Source organism: Erithacus rubecula (genome assembly GCF_903797595.1).
Source record: "Erithacus rubecula genome assembly, chromosome: 15".
Lineage (NCBI taxonomy): Eukaryota > Metazoa > Chordata > Aves > Passeriformes > Muscicapidae > Erithacus > Erithacus rubecula.
Genome location: NC_136667.1, coordinates 11,195,613 through 11,208,885, shown reverse-complemented (window position 1 = coordinate 11,208,885; position 13,273 = coordinate 11,195,613). Strand labels below are relative to the sequence as shown.

Here is a 13,273-nt window from a genome sequence, read left to right as displayed (position 1 = left end):
CTGATGCCAACACCACATTCATTTCCTCTTCAGCAAGCACTGCAGCTGCATGAACCTCTAAATACACAGCGTATCTAGAGAAACATCCTAAACAAAGTAACTCTGGTTGGCTTTACAGTTTGGGAACAGATTAATTTTATAACACCTCAGTAGGCAGTCTACACCTCACTACTGCTCATTTCAGTTCTAAATGCAGAACTCTGAATACAAGCCATCTTCTAACTTTTACACAGACCGTAAGTAAACCCCTAAACAAGTATTCAGCAAATTAGAGGAATGGTTAATTTTAAACATTCCTCCATCTTTGCCTGCACAGCTACACAACTCTGTGAATCACACCATCCCTGAGACACCCACATGGAGCACCTGGCAGTCAGTCAGTGGCAGGGTACAGTAAGCCACTTGACTTTTCAGGAAGTCTCAGTTTTATTTTACACACAAGCCTCTAATCACCAGCCTCTTGGGGCTTCCTGATTTTTTCCAGCTGCAAATAAGAACTGTCATATGGTACTCATTACAGGTTAAGATTTACTAGTCATTTAGGACCTTTCCCATGTGAGAGGTGTTACATGTTGCCACCTTCTATAACCATGTCCAAATGTAGCACAAACCTAGACCAAATAGTCAATTAAGCTTCCAAGTCTCAGATATGGTTGCAAGCCAAGTACTATACACTCATAACACCACTCATTCTGGCACTCTGTTTTTACTCCTTTTCCAGTTAAAGAAATGGAATAAAGACACTGAATAATTCCCTGGAAAATGTCTTGTTCTTCACTCTCATCCATATAACATGCAATAGAAGAAGCTTCAATTCCAGATTCCTGTTAATAGACGTCAGACATTTGTCACTGACAACTGCACTTTCAAGTGTCAAAAGCATGAAGCAGACCACACAAGAACAGAAACCCACTTCTTCCTTGGAGACAGGAGAGGCAAAACAGAATAGCATTTCAGATTAATCCAACCCCATTCTGGTCTACTTTGAAATTACTGAGAGTACTAAATTAACACCAAAGATAAAGCAAGTATACATGCTAAAAAGAATAGAGGCTGTGCAGAGTGGTATTGCATTGAGATATTATCTGAACAAGTCCACACCCTCTTAACTGCCAGAACAAGACCTAACTCACTTTAAGGCTTGGTGCATGTCTGGGGGATTTTTTTTCCATGGTGGAAGCTATTATCAGCTCTCTTCTCCTTCAGTTCTTGGACCAAGTATCATAGCTTCAAGGTTCTTCTAGTTTGAGCTGTTTAATCATTTGTTTATGCCCATGGCAGCCGCGCACCCTGTGCGTGCACTTTAACACCTAAAGAGAGCACTACAGGCAACACTTTCTCTGTATTGCTCAATGCTAACAAGCATTAGCTCCAGCCTCAGGTAATCAGAGTTGAAAAAGTAAGTGGCACTGAAAAGGGCTGAGTTAAACAAGGAAACAGTGGAGACCAAACAATTCTCCTAACCCTGAAAGTCAGAGGCACTCCTAAAAGAATGGAACATCAGGATTTGATGAGATGGGAGATCCTTTTTTATACACATGGGTTCAGAAATCCCTAAAGCTGGTAGAAGTTGAATACTTAGTGAGAGGTCTCAAATGCCTGTTCAGGACCTCACATGTTGAACTTCAGCAGATATGAAGCACCCTCTCAGTGTCAGCCCCTTTAGTTCATTTACTTCAGCATTGGTTATGTGCTATAGCAATAGCTCAGGGCTCCTTAGAGCATCTGCCACTTCAAGTGAGGTATTCGCATGAAAAATGTACCTTCCTATGAAAGAGTGACCTTATAGTGAATGGAGAACCACAATTGTAGTTTACAAACTAACTCAGGAAAAAAAGCAAAAAGGCGTCTCATTGTATTTTATTGCCTCTAAAATGCTGTAAGACAGCCCCGGGCTAGTGCTAAGAGAACATTCTATTTAGCACATGCAGACCTCGGAATTTGATATTCAACTTTGATTAGAAGAAAAAGATTGCACTCCCTTATATCAGAGAAATTACATCTTGAGACTATAAAATACATTATCCTGAGAATCGTGACATTTGGATTGCACTGATATCACCAAACAGAAAGCAAGCCTAGCGAATTAAGTCAGGCTTCTCAGAAACTTGCTACATTAAAAAATTTGAACCCATGAAAGAAAGTAGCTGAAAGTGCCATAGATTAGATCTTTAAACAGAACATTAAAAAGCCAACAAAAATTTTAAAGTATTAACATTGTATCAATTACAGGACAGGCAAGAGAAATCTGATAAGCACTAGAGAAAGAGGGTGCAGAGGGACAAGAAAGACACTTTATATTTTTGTTTGAAAGGGAAACAAAAGGGGAGGGGGGGAATCTTCAGCAGCAGCACTGAGCTCCTCCTTACTTTGACACTTGTAAATTTACATTACTGCTTTTGTCAGCAATTGATTTTATTCCCAGTCACATTCTGGAGGTTCCTCAATAGCAAGCAGACAATATGTAACCTAAAGTTACTTCACTATCATTGCAGTGATTCTCTGACCAGGTCCAAGGATGTCAGTGAACTGCCTTCCTTACAACATCACACTAAAATACTGTCAGTTTTAAAAAAGAGGGGGGTAGGCAAGGAGAGGGCACATGCGGTTCCAACACTCCAACACAATAATTGAAGTGAGGAGATCCATTCATAAGAAATAGTCCTCAAATATTATTAAAACTAGAGACGCAGTTCAGTCTGAAGCTTGGCAGGAGTAAGAAACAGCCCATGGCATTTGTACTCATTCCAAAACAAAGTCACTTTCTCTAAGGGAAAGTATTCCCTCCAGCACCCCATTTTAGGGATTATACCAACTTCCACAAGCGTTATTTGGAGCCCAACATATGCCAAGAAAGTAACCTGCATCAAGTTTGTGATATATGCTCTGCATCTTGCAGTAATCAGTAAGTCAACTGCAAATACTGAATTAGGAGTTTTCCCACGAAGTTTTAACACCATTCCTGCACCAAACAAGGTTTGGAATAGAAGACAGTGTTTCAATGTCCTTTTAGACTGCAACTATTTGAACAACAAATAGAAATATTCCAAGTCAGCTCTACTTTGAGTAAGAGGTCACCAAATGTAGACCCCAGAACAGAAGGATTATGCTTCCAGCCTAAGTTTTACTATGAACCTGCAAAAAATTAGCTTGGAACATCACCACTTCTTAATTTTGTTATATGCATCTAAGTAAAATTTTTCAGAATGTTAAATCCAGCAATACTTTTTGTTCCAGTCTGAGGTTTCTCCTTTGCCCCAAGATCACCCCAGAGGGACATGAAGTGGTTCAGAACCTGGTTCTCTCTGAAGCAGCTGAAGAGAGATTGCTGGAGACAGTTTTCTCTTGTTCCAAGGATTTTTTATTATATCTTATCTCAGGGACTTTTTGCCTGGCCAGCAGGGTCTGCTCAGCCTGGCATCCATGGTGGAATCTGCCTGGTGAAGGCAGGGCTTATCTTATATAGTCTAAATTACGTGTTCTATGTTTACAAATTTTTCCCAATACAATTTTGTTAAATGGTCCAGCCCTGACTCCATCCAATCCAAGAGTGCCAACGTGTCACCCAACATGGATGACAGGGAAAAGAAGGAGGAAAAGGTGTCCACCCCCCAAATTCTCCATCTTTGTCACGTGTCCCTTATCATAAACATTCCAAAAACCCTGTTTATCTACGTTCTAAAGGTTTAATTTACACTTTACTAATTTTGGTAGTTGTTTCCATTCCCTCTGTGCTGACAACTTTCCCCAGGGATTTGAATTCAGCACCTGTGACACCAGGGTCTCACTCAGAGGTCTTTGAGACCCTCTCCAGGGGGGTTTTGAGATCCCCAAGGAGGCCAGGGGTACACCCTGGGCTCCCACACTTTTGTGGTGGGTGCCAGGTGCCCACCAAGTTGCACTATTACACTTCAACTGGACAGGAAAGAAAATATAACAAAAGGCTCCTGGGCCAAGACAAAGACCTGGAGAGATCATTCAGCAATTAGCTTCACAAGCAAATCCGACTAAGGGAAATAAATTTTATTGCAAATCAAAAGTCAGTGTAGGATAATGAGAAATAAAAAATCCCCAACTCCTTGCTCCTGTCTTACTTCTTCCCAAGCTTAACTTCACTCTCAGTTTCTCCACTCCTACCCCGCAGCAGCCCAGGAGGATTGCAAGTGAGGGTTCTGGTCAGCCTGTTACACATTGTCTCCATTATCAGTTTCTAATGATTTCATTCAGAAAATTAACCTTTACACTTCAAATATCAACCTTCTGTATTGATTCTTTTAGCCATTGATGATTATGCTCCTGAACACCACCAAAAAGCCTAAGAGTGTTCTTATTGTTTTAAGTAATTTTCTACAAAAAGTATCAATATACTCAGAGTCACAGAGTGACTTGGAAGGGACCTGAAGAATCAAAGTCCAGCTCCTGGCCCTGCTTAGCACCGTCCCCAAGAGTCACACCGTGTGCCCTTTTCTTACTCCTTTCCGCTATCAAAAAAATAGTTACGGAACATCTTACACTAAAATTTACAACAATACATTTCCAATTCATCTGTTTATTATGTTAAACACATCTTTTTAGTCCAACTGTTAAAAAAAACCAGAAAAAACTACTACTACTATTTCCATTACTATTTCTATAACAGACTGTTCTTTCTCCATAATTACTTCTGCAGCATATCAGCAATCTAACCTTCTTTAAAGAGGCCTGTTTCATTGTTCTGATTTTTGGGTACAGTATGCCAGTGTCCTGAAAATACACATTTCCTGAGCATGCCTAGACCTGTCAACAAGCATTTTCTCATTCAAGCATAAAGAAGTTTCCTAGGTTCACTTAGGATACAAAAATTCATACATTAGACAGACAGAGATGGTTTTACACTTTGTTACTATGCCTGCTTTAAGAATTTGAAAGACTCTAAAAGTGACTTTCTGCTGATACAAGATTGTCATCTATTCTATTGACAAAAGTTTCCATTAGCATTCTGGCTCAGAAACTAAACAAAATACTCTTCCTTCAATCAAAACTACAAAAAAATATTTCCACCCAGACAAATACCAGCTTTTGTATGGATGTTTACACTGTGCATCTCGGCAGACTCCGGGCACAGCCTTCTAGCAACTTTCATGGCACTACCTTCCCTATTAAAAAAGGCACCAAATGGATATTGGAAAGTGAACTACCAAAACAAAACACACTCAAGCCAATTTACAGAATCACAGAATGAACTAGGTTTGAAAAGACCTTTAAGATCATCTAGTCAAACCTATGACCTAAGCTAACACCTCCACATCAAGTCTAACATGGCACTGTGCCATGTCCAGTCTTTTTCTAAAAAACTCCAGGAACAGTGAGTCCACCACCTCCCTGGGAAGATGATTCCATAGCCCAACCACTCTTTCAGTGAAGAATTTCTAATGTCTAAGACTGTATCCTCTTCTGTCAGTTGTTGCCTGGGAGAAGAGACTGACCCCCACATGGCTACAACCACCTTTCAGGAAGTTGTAGAGTGATAAGGTCACCTCTGAGTCTCCTTTTTTCCAGGCTAACTTCTTATCCTCTCTAGATTTTCTCCTCATTATTTTAAATATTTTTTAAATTCTAAAGTCACTTAAAGTCATTAAATAAGTAATGGTTTTGCAGAGATCAAGGTTTTTCCTCATGTCTGATTACATAGTAAATGGATGAAAAAAGACAGCAAAGTCAAATATAAATTCTCATTTCTCAGTGCCATGCAGAAATTGCTTTTCCTTCTCAATAGCTTTGCCATTTAAGGTTGTATACACAAGAGAAGTGTTCTAATTAATTCAAAATAAGTATTTTCTATTATTAAGCCAATTCCTATTGTCTGGATGACTGAAAGGAATTATCTTTCAGAAACAATGGATTCTGCTGTCTTTCTGTGGGACAGGTTGATTCCAATAAGTTCACTCAAAAAAACCCCACTGCCTCATAAAAAGGATTATTCGAAAAAGATTTTAAAACTGAGTTTGTAAGCTCCTTCACCCAAACATTGTTTTCAGTGGCATTTCTTGTCAGGATATCACCATTTCTGGGAGCTGGAGGCTTGTCTAGTCTTGCCTACAAGTCACAGTTTTCATTGCTTTAAGTAAAGCGATTTAATTGTGGGTTTTAATAATTGCTACTTTAATTCAAGGTGTAAAAAGAATGCAGTTCATGGTTCAAGGTGGCCATTTTCTCCTTTCTATCAGATTCCTGGGGGATTTAAGTGCATAAAGAGAAAGGTTTGCTTTTGAAGAGTTGATGCTACACTTAACAGACACAGACTGATGTTAGAAATATGTTTACAACTTATTAAATTAAGACTTTCTTAAGGAAGTCAATCCTTCATTGCCAACATGGTGAATTACAAAAAAATCAACTATATCTATGGAATTAATGGTTGCCTAAGCTCGACAACTTTATATTGTTAGTAACTAATTCTTGTTACATTTTCACACAATGCAGAAATTAGAGTGGAGGGGAACTAGAACAGATAGAAATAAAATTAACTTATGAATATAGTGTAGACTTCTGACATTTGCAGAGTACTAGAGAAATACAGGCAAGTCCAGTATATATAATCACTTCTTATTTCCCTAACTACTTTTAGGTTGTTGTGGATTCCAAGTCACAAGTTTTGCATCGCTCTGCTTATACATTAATAGAAGTTACTGCTTCATACAAATTAAGACTCGTCAGTTATATCTTTCTAGATTAAGACAGAAAAGTAGAAAACTCCTGCTATAACCAAAGCATGAAGGAGTTAATAATGGGAAAATAAGACTTCCAGCCTACAGCACTGCAGGCAAGCAAAAAAACCACAGCAACCACTGGTAACTGATTATTCCAAACATTTAGCTAATGACTTGAAAAAGCATTCAAAACCCATCACTATTACAAGGGCTCAGTCTCTCAGTACAAATGTTATAGGTTACTTCACTTTAGCACTACAGTTGCCAGATAAAGCCAAATTTTTATACTTTGCATAATAAAGTTCTATATTTTTGCCCAGCAACCATATAAAAAGACAGCCAAACTGAAAAATAAGCTGGAAAGGAACATCTGCATAGTTCTATTTCCTACACAAAAGCACTAAGATATTGTAACTTCTGTCACTTACAGCAGTAGTTCCTAAAACAAGCTGAGTTGAAGAGTCTTTATGAAGCTTTATCTTTCTCATGAATGGCTCTGAATCTCTGAAATGACACCATTCCACTGCAGTTCTGGTTATTTGCCATGGCTCCCAGGTGAGACTGTGCAGCAAACAGCACCAAGAGCAACCTGCCAAACCTCTAGTTCTTCTACCAGAGCCAATGAGGTAATCTTATCTATTGGAACTATATCTCCAAATACAGCAGCAGGAGAGACACAACTATTGCAGCAGAGAAAGAGATGTCAAGAGATAAAAGTCTTGGTTTCATACCAGTGAAGCACATAACAGAAACCAAGGATTTCCTCTGTGCTCACTGTTCTTCCTGGAGAAGGGGTGTCTACCACATCCATGGATCTCTGCAGCAACCAAAGGTTGTGCAAGTGTGGTTTCTAAAATCATCTAAATTCTCTAGGAAGCAGTACAGCATAAACTCTTTCTTTAAATATCTTTCTCTAAATCAATGGTGTGGTTTAAAATTAAGATTCACCTTGCTAACAACTAAAGCCAGTCCTACAGAAAACATATTTTCCAAAATGTTTGATGCATTTCAGCATAAAATCCTGACAGACACAGACACTGCCAAAAAGACTTACTAACCTGTGTTCAGGCAGGGAAATTAATAAATCTTGGCTTATCTTGAGGAAAGAGGGGGAAAAAGAAGAAGCAGAGCTGCAGTAGCAAAGCTTATCTAGTATGCACCAGAGTCATGTTAGACTAGAATAGGACAGTTCTGCAGGTCTCACTATGCATCAATAAAAGGAAACATTCTGTAGATAATAAACCAGAACCAAAAGTAAAACACCAAAGAGTGTTGCACACATATTCCTTTCACAGTGCTAGGAGAGAGGAGATTGAAATTCAACTCTGACATTTTAATTCTCTGTAGAGATTAGGTAAAAGAAACAAAATACAGATGAGAGACTAAACTATTTCCCTTGCCCTCCAAAGGGAGGGGAGAAAGAAATCCAACAGAGCTGCAATAACCAAGAGCCTACAAGTGAGCTGAAATTCATAGCTTTAAAGCTCCTTTCTTTCCAACTTCTAATACACACCCCTCAAATAAAAAAATCCCAAACCAAAACCCATAAACATTACCTATACTGCCACTACAATTTCTCTTCTGTTCCATTATAACTGAATAATATACATAAAAACACATGCTTCATAAGACACCTCCACCAAAGGGGAATACAAAATTAAAATTCTGAATGCTATGTGCTGACACCTTAGGAGACAATTTCCTAACTAGTTGAAACTAAATTTTTAAAAAATCATTTAACCTGATGTTTTCCAATCTGCAATTTAACTTAATGAATTATGATTTACTTTTGATTATTGGATATGAAAATTGTCTTAACAGAAAGTACACCTGATGCCTCCAAGGCATCACACCTAGAAGCACAACTGTACTTCCACATAATTTTAGACTTTTAGGTTAATTCAGACTGGAAGGTGCCTTGGGGTTATTTAGTCCAGTCTCCTACTCAAAACATAGAATAAGAGAGGCAGGGTTTCATAACTAGGAATCACACAATATCAGTCTTTTTGAAATAGATTAAAGATATGCCTACTAATACATTGGTTTCATCATTATGCCTTCTGGAAGGAGAATAAAGAATTAACAGACTTAAACTACAATGTAAAACTTGCCATACAGCTTTGCAATTATCTAATTGTCCTTCATTCATCCCTCCCAAAATTAAGATCACATCTTGCAGTCTTTGCTTCTCGCAGCTCCTCACATGTTGTCCAAGATTCAAGCTCTGCAAGACTCAGTCAATTGCAAAGCAATTTAATTAAAATAAGCAATAGATTTCTTTTTATAAATAGGACCCTTTCCTCTTCATCTCAGCTACGTTTACTTGGATGACAATTTTACATTACATTGAAGCTTTTCCTCCCCATGCTTGGCAATTGCATACTCAGGATGCTCAGCACACTGCCTTTTTTTCCAGATGCTGCACTGTACCAATGACCTTTAATAAGGTTGAATTGCATTGCAAACCTTCCACAGGAGGGTAGAGAACGCTGCTTAGTGATCCTTAAAACTGCATCAGCACTCTATCTTTTGAACAAGTTTTATTTCAGGTACTCTTGAGAACAGATGATTTACAGCACCAAAAAGTCTGCAGTCAACACCAGAATGCCAAACTCTGCAACGAGCAAGAACTTCAAAGCACCCCAGTATTTTTTAATGTTACTGAGTGCACACAGTCTTATGAAACAGACAAGCAAGAGGTGTCTTAATTCAAAGCAATTTTTTCTGGTATTATCACCAATGGTAGAGGCTACTTTCCATAGCACTTGTGCAATGCCATTCCTAGAATACACACATGAGTATTGCCTGGGTATCCTGTTCTGGGGTGATCAGTGGAAAGTTTGCACAACTTAGACAATTGGAAAAGGAAGTTTTTTAATCTCAGTTAATGAAAGGTAAAAATACACAATGCATCTTCACTGCATGTGCAAAACACATTCCTCCCTGTACTTTGCCCCAGACTGAAAATATGTACTTTAGATTTGCTGGGATGCCCTTAATGATTTCAGTAGTTTTGTTTACACAGGTTCTAGTAAACACAACAACAGTTAATTGCATTACAGTAAGCATCATTGCTTCTTCATAGTCGGAAAAAAAAAATATCACTACATAAATTTACATTTGCTGTTAAATAAGTTAACTTTGTCCTAGGAAAACTTCCCTTTATTCTTTAAGAAAAGTAACTAATAATTGCTTCCAATGTGTAGATTATTCATTCACAACCAGGAAAATGAAAGCCTAGGAAGTTCCACTGAAATATCACTCTCTTTCCATCATGTAGAAAAACTGGAAAAAAACCAATGATTTTGTAAAATATTCTGTTATGCTCTAAATTGCTCTTACATGCTACTTCATTCAGGATTTCTTGGATTTGTCAGCATTTTAGTACTAACTAAACATATGCTAGAACACAACTTGAGATATAACTTTTACTATATATCTTCAACTAAAAGCCACAAAAGCTCAAAATGAAAATACATGACAAATGACAGGTTGCACGCAGAAGGCCTTGAGTCTTGATGTTACAAAACCAAATCTTGTGCATGATTAATCAAGACACATCTACAGAATTTCAGGATTAAATACCTTCTGAATCCTAAAAGCCAGAATCTACTTCTTTCTGCTTTTACAGACCTAGCTTTTGTAACTAGAAAGAGCCACTGCCAGTTATGAAACAGAAAATAATAACAACCATGATAAAAGTTAGGACAAATCAGAAACACAGATGACCATCAAATTAACCATATTAATTGTGTACATTGTAATTACTAACATGGTACCATGTATTTATACATTTGGTAACCTCTGAAAGGAAAAAAAGAAATCTCAACTAAACTTAAGAGAACTTTCACAAATAATACATTACTTCCTTAAACACAAATTATATCCATCTTGCCAGCCTGCCTTATCATACTTGAACAACTGTTTTCAACCCCATACTTTTAGTCAAACTGGAATTATAATGGAAAGCAAAGAAAAAAAAGACATTGCAAACACTAAATTTTTACTAACTGTTGGGCTGACAAAGTCTACACTATAAAAATCTAGGCCTTAGCTATGAGGGAAATTTTTCCAATATAAGCCAATAGTCAGTCACTATCTTCTGGTGAATTTCATAGACAGCACAACTGAAGAATCTAATCCATCTATGTTCTTTGATTAAACAGAATTCCAAGTCATAGCTTGCAATCACTTTTCTATAATGCAGTGCAAGTGTAAACCTGCCAGGAGAGGAAAAATATTCTGTTTATAAAAGATTGCTTATACACATGTATGTAGATTTATATTAAAACTAGCAAGGCAGTTAAGCAGTAATTGAAATTGTCCATTGGAATAAGCCCTCATACCCTCTGCTGAAAGCATACAAATAAGCACTTTTAAAAAATATTCTAACTTACATTAATTGATGAAACCATCTTCCATCTCATTCATTCTCCATCTTATTCAGTCTTAAGTAAAACCTTTTTCAAAATCCCAGTTGCTTTTGCACTGATCATCAGTAGTTGCACACTTTGCTACATCAATGAAGTGCATAGCATGATCCATATACAACTCACCAAGTTTAGACTATGGGCTGTGAAAATCCAGCAATAAAATCTGAACAATGAAATCCGTCCCTACTTGAGTACAAAACATTGGTTTGGATTTTTTAATAAGTCATGGGCATTTCTCTGTGATGGGCACACTGGAAGATGATTCTCAACTATATTCAGTCACTTGGTAATTGATCACATAGCAATACACACTATTACAACAATCTGGAACAAAGAAGATACAAAATTTTTTATTGGAAGTATGAATTATGATGTTGAATAATAATTGCAGGTATTATTTGAATATGGACACTGGAATGACTTGAAGCCATTCGACCAAATTTGCCCTTTTGGGGGAAGATTCTAACAAAGGATCCAAAACAAAATTCACAGAACAGACTCTGTGTATCAAACATACTGCTACAGCATTTAGTCAACTCTTTCTGACAATGGGTAGAATAAATTGCTGATCCCCATTAATAAGGATCAGCAACATTTAGTGTTATCACAGGAAATTCAAAAACATCACAAGACCAAAGTATTGAGAAACCATTAGAAAAAAACATACTACAAAAGACCAGTTTATGTAGTTTGGAGCAGAGGCATCTCTCTTCTTCCCCCACCCCCACTTAGTCCTTGGGTCTTCAGTTAATCTTATCTCACTGCAAACCCTGAAAGAGAAGCTGCAGCACAAAGTGGTGTTAAGATCCAGAAATTCTACCATTGGTTTTTCTCTTTTCTTCATTTCTCCCGAGGTGGGAGACTGCACACAGTCACCACAGACCCCTTCCCACACCCCACAGAGTCACAGTAACTGCACAGACAGAACTCTGCTTGGGCGCTTTCCTGAAGAAAGAAAAGGGCCACATTTATGCATACAAATCTCCCTACCTTCAACCCCTACCTGCTGAAACAGTGAGGTTCTGTAGGTTGGACTGCCTGGACCCTTCTTTGGGGTGGGGGTTATGGTAGGCAGGATGGGGTAAGGCCTCACTGAGCAGAGTGGAGCCGAGCAGCTCTCCCTAACAGCGAGCCCAGCTGGTACACCAGTACCACTTAACTTGGGCTCCCACCTGGGCAGTTAGGAGGAGTGGAAGAAGTATATTATTTTTCAGAGGACAGATGAAAGGTCTACAAAGTTTCACTGTAAAGGAATGCACTTCAAAGGAGAGTTAAAGACAAATTAAGATTTTGTCAGCACTAACTACAGAATTGAAGGGGGGGGAGTAGCAGAATTATACTCTACGCCTATTACAACTTTTTAACTAGAAAGGAGTCCTAAACAACAGAAATCTGGATTGGTTTTTTTTCCCCTTCCAAGTAAACGCAAAAAAAAAAAAAGTTTAAAAAGATACAGGGATCGTAAAATTAATCGTGCAATTAATGCAGGTTAAAGTGGGAGTCTTTTTAGAGCATTTCACCACTTGTTAACAGCTAGAAGTCTTAGTCAAATAGCTTAATACCTGAAGCTAGCTACCACCTCTCAGTTCCCAGGCTCTGCCACTCCAGGGAAGCCGGGATAACATCCCTTTTTCCAAAGACAGAGACCCAAAGTCTCCTCCAGGCAGCCTACGGTGCGCTGTCTACTACACTGCACACATTTACCACCTCCGCTAGCACTTCCACTTCAGTTTTAAGACAGCAGAAATACAACCGTCGAGAAAAATCAAGTCCCAATGTGAGGCACAGTCCTCCGACAAACCATACCCACATAGCTCCATCTCCCTGCCACATCCAAGCTCACGGCTGCAGGTGATGGCTCACAGGAAAGAGCTCAGACACCTATTCACGGAGTTCTTTGACGGGGGGGGACAGGCAGGGGGAAAAAATCTTTCCTCCTTTGTCCTGGAGGAACAGCGAGTTCAGAGCCCACACTAAGCTCACCCGGGCTTCCCCCGCCTCGTACTGCCTCCGTTCCCGGAGCCGCAGATGTGCGGGTGTCTCTCGGGTCCCGCGGGGAGCGGTCCGGTCCGACGGGGCAGCACCGCGGGGCTTTACCCACGAAAAGCGGCCCGGGAGCCCCAACATCAGCGGGAGAGACCCTCCCGCGGC

General features: G+C 38.9%; 1 protein-coding gene across 2 annotated transcripts in view; it reads right to left on the bottom strand.

Annotated features, from left to right (window-relative positions):
• The window catches only part of COL4A5 (collagen type IV alpha 5 chain), a 75,770-nt gene that overhangs the window by 61,982 nt on the left and 515 nt on the right, over positions 1 to 13,273 (bottom strand). The gene's annotated exons all lie outside the window — the stretch shown is intronic.